The sequence below is a fragment of the Epinephelus lanceolatus genome, chromosome 1 (assembly GCF_041903045.1).
Source record: "Epinephelus lanceolatus isolate andai-2023 chromosome 1, ASM4190304v1, whole genome shotgun sequence".
NCBI classification, from domain to species: Eukaryota; Metazoa; Chordata; class Actinopteri; order Perciformes; family Serranidae; genus Epinephelus; species Epinephelus lanceolatus.
In genome coordinates, this window is record NC_135734.1 from 50345971 (window position 1) to 50352483 (window position 6513).

A 6513-nucleotide genomic window follows, 5' to 3' on the forward strand; every position below is an offset into this window, starting at 1 on the left:
TGTTACTGGTCACGGGGACAGCCACTCACACTCACATTCACACCTACTGACAATTTAAGCCTAGTTCACATTCCTCAATTTGGACGTCGCAGAGGATCTTGAGAGCCACCTTGGGTCGGAGGTGAGTCAGCAGATAGTCTGCCATGACGAGTCCTCATGTGTGAACAAGCCTACGAGCAAGTCACCCCCTCGTCTGTGACTGGGACTGGATATCTGGCATGCTAGAAAACTGGAGAAGTGTGACACGACTGACAAAGAGCATCAGCCAATGAGAGGCAGGATACGTCCCACGTTGCCACTTGCCAGGTCCGCTTATTAGCCGCGACTTTGGGCTTGTTTCCATAGCCCTGGTTGCTTGTTTCTCTCCCAAGATCTGGCAACACTGACAAGCCGGCAAGCAACAACAACAATGGCGGCGTCCACAGGATCACGGGGAGCGCGTTGTGTTTGGACCCAGGCCCTGGAGGCAGATCTGATTCAACACTGGGAAGAATATCCATGCCTTTGCCATGTGTCGTCTCCAAGTTTGGTGACGTCACCGCGTTATCTGGGGCTCAGCGAGGGCTCGGTGGAGAAATCTTGTGGTGTGCACACACAGGTCGTAACGCAGTTGGCGAGACTCCCGCTGACAGAAACACACGTCGCCAGGTATGAACACTCAAAAGATTACGATAGTCTCCACGATGCAAAATCAGGGTGAAAATCGTGTAATGTGAACACGGGTTCAAACCCCCCACCCTGGGTTAGAACTGGGTACCCTCTTGCACCTACATGCTGCTGCTCTTTAAGCATGAGGTGTGTGTCACCAAAGATCACAGATATCAATATCAAGAATAAAACGAAAGAATAAGATTTATACATCAGTGAAAGTTTAAACTCTCCTTAACTGATCGCAGAAAGGTTTCCCAGCAGTTTTCTCTGTGACTGAACAGATCATTCATTTAAACCTTTAATGACTCAAAAACACATTTTCAGTTTTAATATTTTAGGAAACAAATACCTCTAATAAAGAAATGTTTATATCTTTGAGTGTGTCGCTCTCTCTGCTTACACGATGTGTGAAATGGAAAACCTTCCCTCTCCTCCCTCGAGACTCCGTGTCTCTGTGGTAGCACGTTACATGCAGGCTGCAGCCCCAATTCACCTAAAAGCTTTGTCTTGTTCTGGACCGTCTCCTCCTCCTCAGTAAAGATCCCATAAAATAATATCAAGGATGCTCTGAGGTCGGCTACAGAACAGCTGCTGCACTTCCATCAAAGGCACTTTAGGGTCAGGCATGTGCTTGTTTGAGTGTTGGGAATTACACTTAACACACACACACACACACACACACACACACACCCGCCTCCATCTGCCACATAGGGATCAAGTAATTATCAGGCACCAACAGAGATTACTGCCCTCACACTTGTATTATGGTTGTTTTGTTGCTCAATAACAGCACAAGCAGTTGGCAGACTGAAGCTCCCCTAATGTGCACATTCATTTTAAATTGTGGGGAACCTGATCTCAATTAGCATATCTAATATGTGAGGTGTATATTATAACTGCGTGCCTTTAATTTATGCATTGCAATAACTAAAACTTCTCTGACAGATATCTTCAACACTGCTGCAGTGCAGTGAAACTCACAGTATTTATCAGTATCAGTAAGTGCTCTTCCATTCATGCCCTTTCACACACTTTAATTTTGTAAATCATTAACACTCGGGCACTTTAAGTAGTTTAAGAGTTTAACAGTGGTGGCTGAGGTGCAGCCATGAGGAGTTTACAAAAGCTTTACTAATGACGTCCAATAAAACGTTCAGAAAGTTTTTGTTATAATCAGTTTTAAAAAAAACACTGAATGATTTATGTCATCACAGGCAAATATTCCATGTTATCATGGTTCTGTAGGTCATATGACATTCAGAGCATTAATTTAGCATCAAACAGTGTGAAGATAAAGCGGAGCGATGGTGTCCTGAGAGGAGAATGAAGCCACGCTCCCTCTGTGTGCGTAGTAATCGGAGCTTCTCTGTGGTTTGTTGTGGCATGTTTAGTGCTGTTTATTAAGGATAATACTAATTCGCACAGATGACAGCCACCGCCATGTTGAGAGCCGTGTGCAGACAACTCATACAGTCTGAATTTCACATACAGCCTTCAATCAACAAATGGCTAAATATACTTAGATCGTTACCTGGAGCTGTTTTCCAGAACAGCTCACAGTGAGAACAGGTGGACACATTTTAATGTTGATTACTTTTGTCTTAATACTCATTTCTTTCTTTTAGCCCATTACAGGGTCCTGAGGAGAGAACTGAAGGATTATACGGAGTATCACAGTCGCTGCTACGAGCCATCTCGTCCTTGTATAACCAAACTAGGAGCTGGGTCAGCATACTCAGCACAAAGTCAAATATGTTTCAGTGGGTGCTGGCCTCCGTCAGGGTTGTTCCTTGTCACTGATTCTCTCTGTGGTTTTCATGGACAGGATCTCAAGGCACAGCCGGGGGAAGGAGAGTGTCCAGTTTGGGGACCTCAGAAATGCATCTCTGTTTTTTGCGGATGATGTGATTCTGTTGGCTTCATCACACTGGATAAGAATTTCCAGATGATGCTTGGACATATAGATGAATATATTGTAGATGAAAATAGGCTGCTTTGGTTATTAACTTAATGTGTGCATTAAAGCTTAGGTCTGAGTCCAAAATGACGGTAGGTCAGGTTTCTGACCTGGTCTTTACAATTTAGTGAGTGCGCTTTGAGCTGGACACTAACACCAGTCCTTTTTTCCTTAGCTCCAAAAATAATAGTCTCAGTTTTTTCTTTGTTTAGTTGCAATATGTTTTGACACATCCAGTTATTGATTTGTTCCATGCAATCCAGTAGGGACAGAGATATGTAGATCTGCGTGGCGTCTGCATAGGTATGATAGGCGATGTTGTTCTTTTGAAGAATTTTGCCTAATGGAAGCATGTGTAAATTAAATTAGAGTGGGCCCAAAACTGACCCTTGAGGGACACCACACTTCATGCTTGTTCGATCAGATGTAAAGCTGCCGAGGGAAACAAAATAGTCCCCATCTTGTAAATAGGATCTGAACCACTGTAGTACTGTGTCAGATAGGCCTACCCAGTTTTCAAGTCTATCCAGGAGTACGTCATGGTGGTCGATGGTGTCAAATGCTGCGTTAAGGTCCAGCAGGACAAGGACTGAGACTTTGCCTGCATCTGTGTTGAGGTGAAGGTCATTTAGGACTTTGATAAGAGCAGGTGAAGCTGCTGTTTTTACCCAACACCTGTTAGCTGTAGCCACAGTCAGCATGATGTCATGTATGCAGTCATCAGTGCATATTTAAAACCCCTATACTTTATGGTTTCTTGTTTTTAAAGTCAGCCAGAGAGCATTTTCAACCAACTCATGAAGCTAATGTTTGATTAATGAGCTAGCCAGTGACAGTTGTTATTTCAGGTGACAAAAAAGTTTTTGTGAATTTCGGTGGTAAATCTGCCACCATTTTCACTGTAGCCTAATGCTGCATTCACAAGGAAACAAGCAGATGGAGAACAGCTCCTGAATGGCAGGAAAAAAAAACTGAGTCTGATGCAATGGCACGACGGTAAAACTAACAAATGATAGCATCATTAATAGGTATGAAAGGGGCATCCTGAAAAGGCTCAGTGGTTTAGGTTGTAGTAATGTCCAGTGTTTTCATCTTGTGTGAGGAAGCTACATAACATCTGGTTGTAAATTCCGTCACAGAGGACGGCAAAAACTTAAACTATTTAACACTGAAGGGCAATGCGGTCTACTGTTACCATCGCCGATAATCTCTGCTGGCTTTATCTAATTTTACCATCCTGCTCTCGTCTACTAACATTATATCTGTGTGTGCTGTGTGAGAATGAAAAGCTCGACAGGCGTAGCGACAGTATAGGATTGAGTATTAAACCCTGTCGCTAGTTTTACTGCTGGTACCAAAGTTACGTGGTTCTTTCTAGGAATCTTTGTTAAAATTTATGGTTTCACATCAAATTTTCTTTCTACAGAATCCTAAAGTTTGGGACCTGTGAAATAAAGCGTTATGGTATAATGTGCACTGTGAGTTTTCCTGTGCAGATGTCAGAGAAACAGAGAGCGTTTGAAGGAGACAGAGAAGGATTCATCAGCTCTGCTCTGCTCCCCCGGGCTGCATGAGAAAATTAATAGATGAACGCAGAACGTCTCTGATCGTGTCTGTCCTAAATGATTTTCTGTGTTAATCTGGAGTTCCAGGGTCAAACAGTCAGTTTCCTCACAATATGCTGTACATACACTACTAGTATATATATATGACACAACTTGCCAATAGTAGAAACGACTCTGGAAGAGAAAACACAGAAGAGAAACAACAGGTTCTCTGACTTTTTCACTGGAAAAAAAGGCTTATTATGTCCGTAAAAACATCCGCGAGGAGTTCATGTTAACATGTGACTTAGTATTTACCTAACAGGGTGAGGTGTAGCTGCTCAGACCAAACACCTCTGCAGTGCAAGAGCTCCTGATTGACATCATCACTCTGCAGTATTTGAATAGGTAAATAGGCTGTGATGTGCAGAGCAAAGGCTGACACTTACTGTAAAAGCAATTCTTTTACATACAGTCTGTGCACGTCATGAGGCAAGTGGAAAACTAAAGTAGTCTTACTCGACTGGCAGGTTAACCTGCGCTTAATACGGCATTATCTACACTATGATAAGGCAATGCTTTTAAGCTGCTGCCAAACCTTTTGTTGGCATGCTGCCTGCATGACGGAGGCCGCAGGTAAATTTAGCCAACACAGAATGAGGTTATATGAACAAAAGATAAACGCTCATCTCAAACTATCTGAGTGGATTTCCAAAGGTAGTATTCATTTGATCTTTCTAAATGTTCAGTCATGGAGTACAAACACCCGACATGCTCACTGAGATGTTTCAGTGTTTGTAAGTTTGTAACTGAGTCAAACTGGTGTTTCGAGTTTTTTCTATTTCCTTGAAATCCTCAGAGCAAACAGCAGTCGTCTGTTATGTCTACCTGTCTGTCTGCACTGTACACTAAACTAAAGATCACACGTCAGTCAAACACTTCTGCATCTGTATGTTGACGTCTTTGTCTTTAGTACATCTGTCACTCATGTTCTTTTTTATGGATCTGTCTCTGCTGGTTGTAACCAAGCTGTAACCTCCAGGGCTGAAAAGTGAAGCCAACGCTCAAGTGCAAAAAACTGCAGTTCCTCTTACGTCCACTTGAGGCTGGCTCCAGAGGCCATTTAATCCTCCCATGTTAATATGTCCAACTACACCTGTTTACAGCCTGGTACAAGAAACAGTTTTGGTCTCTGTAGCTAGCTAGCGATTTTTATTACACTTTTAAGTGATCCATAATCGCAGTGGCTGCTTTAAAAGGGAAATTTCGGTTTATTTCAACCTGTCTCCTATCGTCCTAAATTTGTTTCAAGTGACTAGTGACATAAAAATAATAGTTAGCATGTTAGCCGTTAGCCTAGATACAGCCGGGGCGCATAGTAGCGTCAGACCTGTTAAAACGTAAGTGAACGGGCAACCTTCAAGTGCAAAGTTAGTCCACTAAACAAGCTTTTTTTCCACAAAGACCGCCTCATATCGTTAGGATAAATGTCAGAGAACATATAGAAAACGACATGTAAACGTGTTGTCTTACCTTACCGGTGTGCTGCCATGTTTGTTTACCATCTAGCTCTGCTTTCCAAAGCGCGGCCGAAATATCGCGAGAACAAGCAGCGATCTCATACCGTGCCTGAACAAGCAGCAACAGCTGGAAGGATACACTGACGAAGAGCTTTGTGAAATTGAAGAACGGAGGAGGAGAGAGAGAGAGGCGCAACAGGTAGAGGACGAGAGACGACGAATGGCTGCTGCAAGGCTGCGTAGCTCTGGAGATTGGTGGTGTACCTGTGAATGCTGTGCCCCAGTGCCCACAGAAGAGGAATGCCTCTGTTGCAAGGAATGGGACCGGTTGCAGCCTTATTTTCAAGGTCTGGATGTGACCGAGGACGAGACACCTCCACCTGGAGTAGTATCCAGCTGGGCTTTATCTAGAGCTCGCCAGATATATTTCAGCCGCGCTTTGGAAAGCAGAGCTAAATGGTAAACAAACATGGCAGCACACCGGTAAGGTAAGACAACACATTTACATGTCGTTTTCTATATGTTCTCTGACATTTATCCTAACGATATGAAGCTTGTTTAGTGGACTAACTTTGCACTTGAAGGTTGCCCGTTCACTTATGTTTTAACAGGTCTGACGCTACTATGTGCCCTGGCTGTATCTAGGCTAACGGCTAACATGCTAACTATTATTTTTATGTCACTAGTCACTTGAAACAAATTTAGGACGATAGGAGACAGTTTGAAATAAACTGAAATTTCCCTTTCAGGAACAGGTCGGCACCTTCCATTTACAAGTTGCTACCATGGCGACAATGTTGGTTAGGTAACCCCATTTTCAGAGTGTAGGTGTCGCCATGGG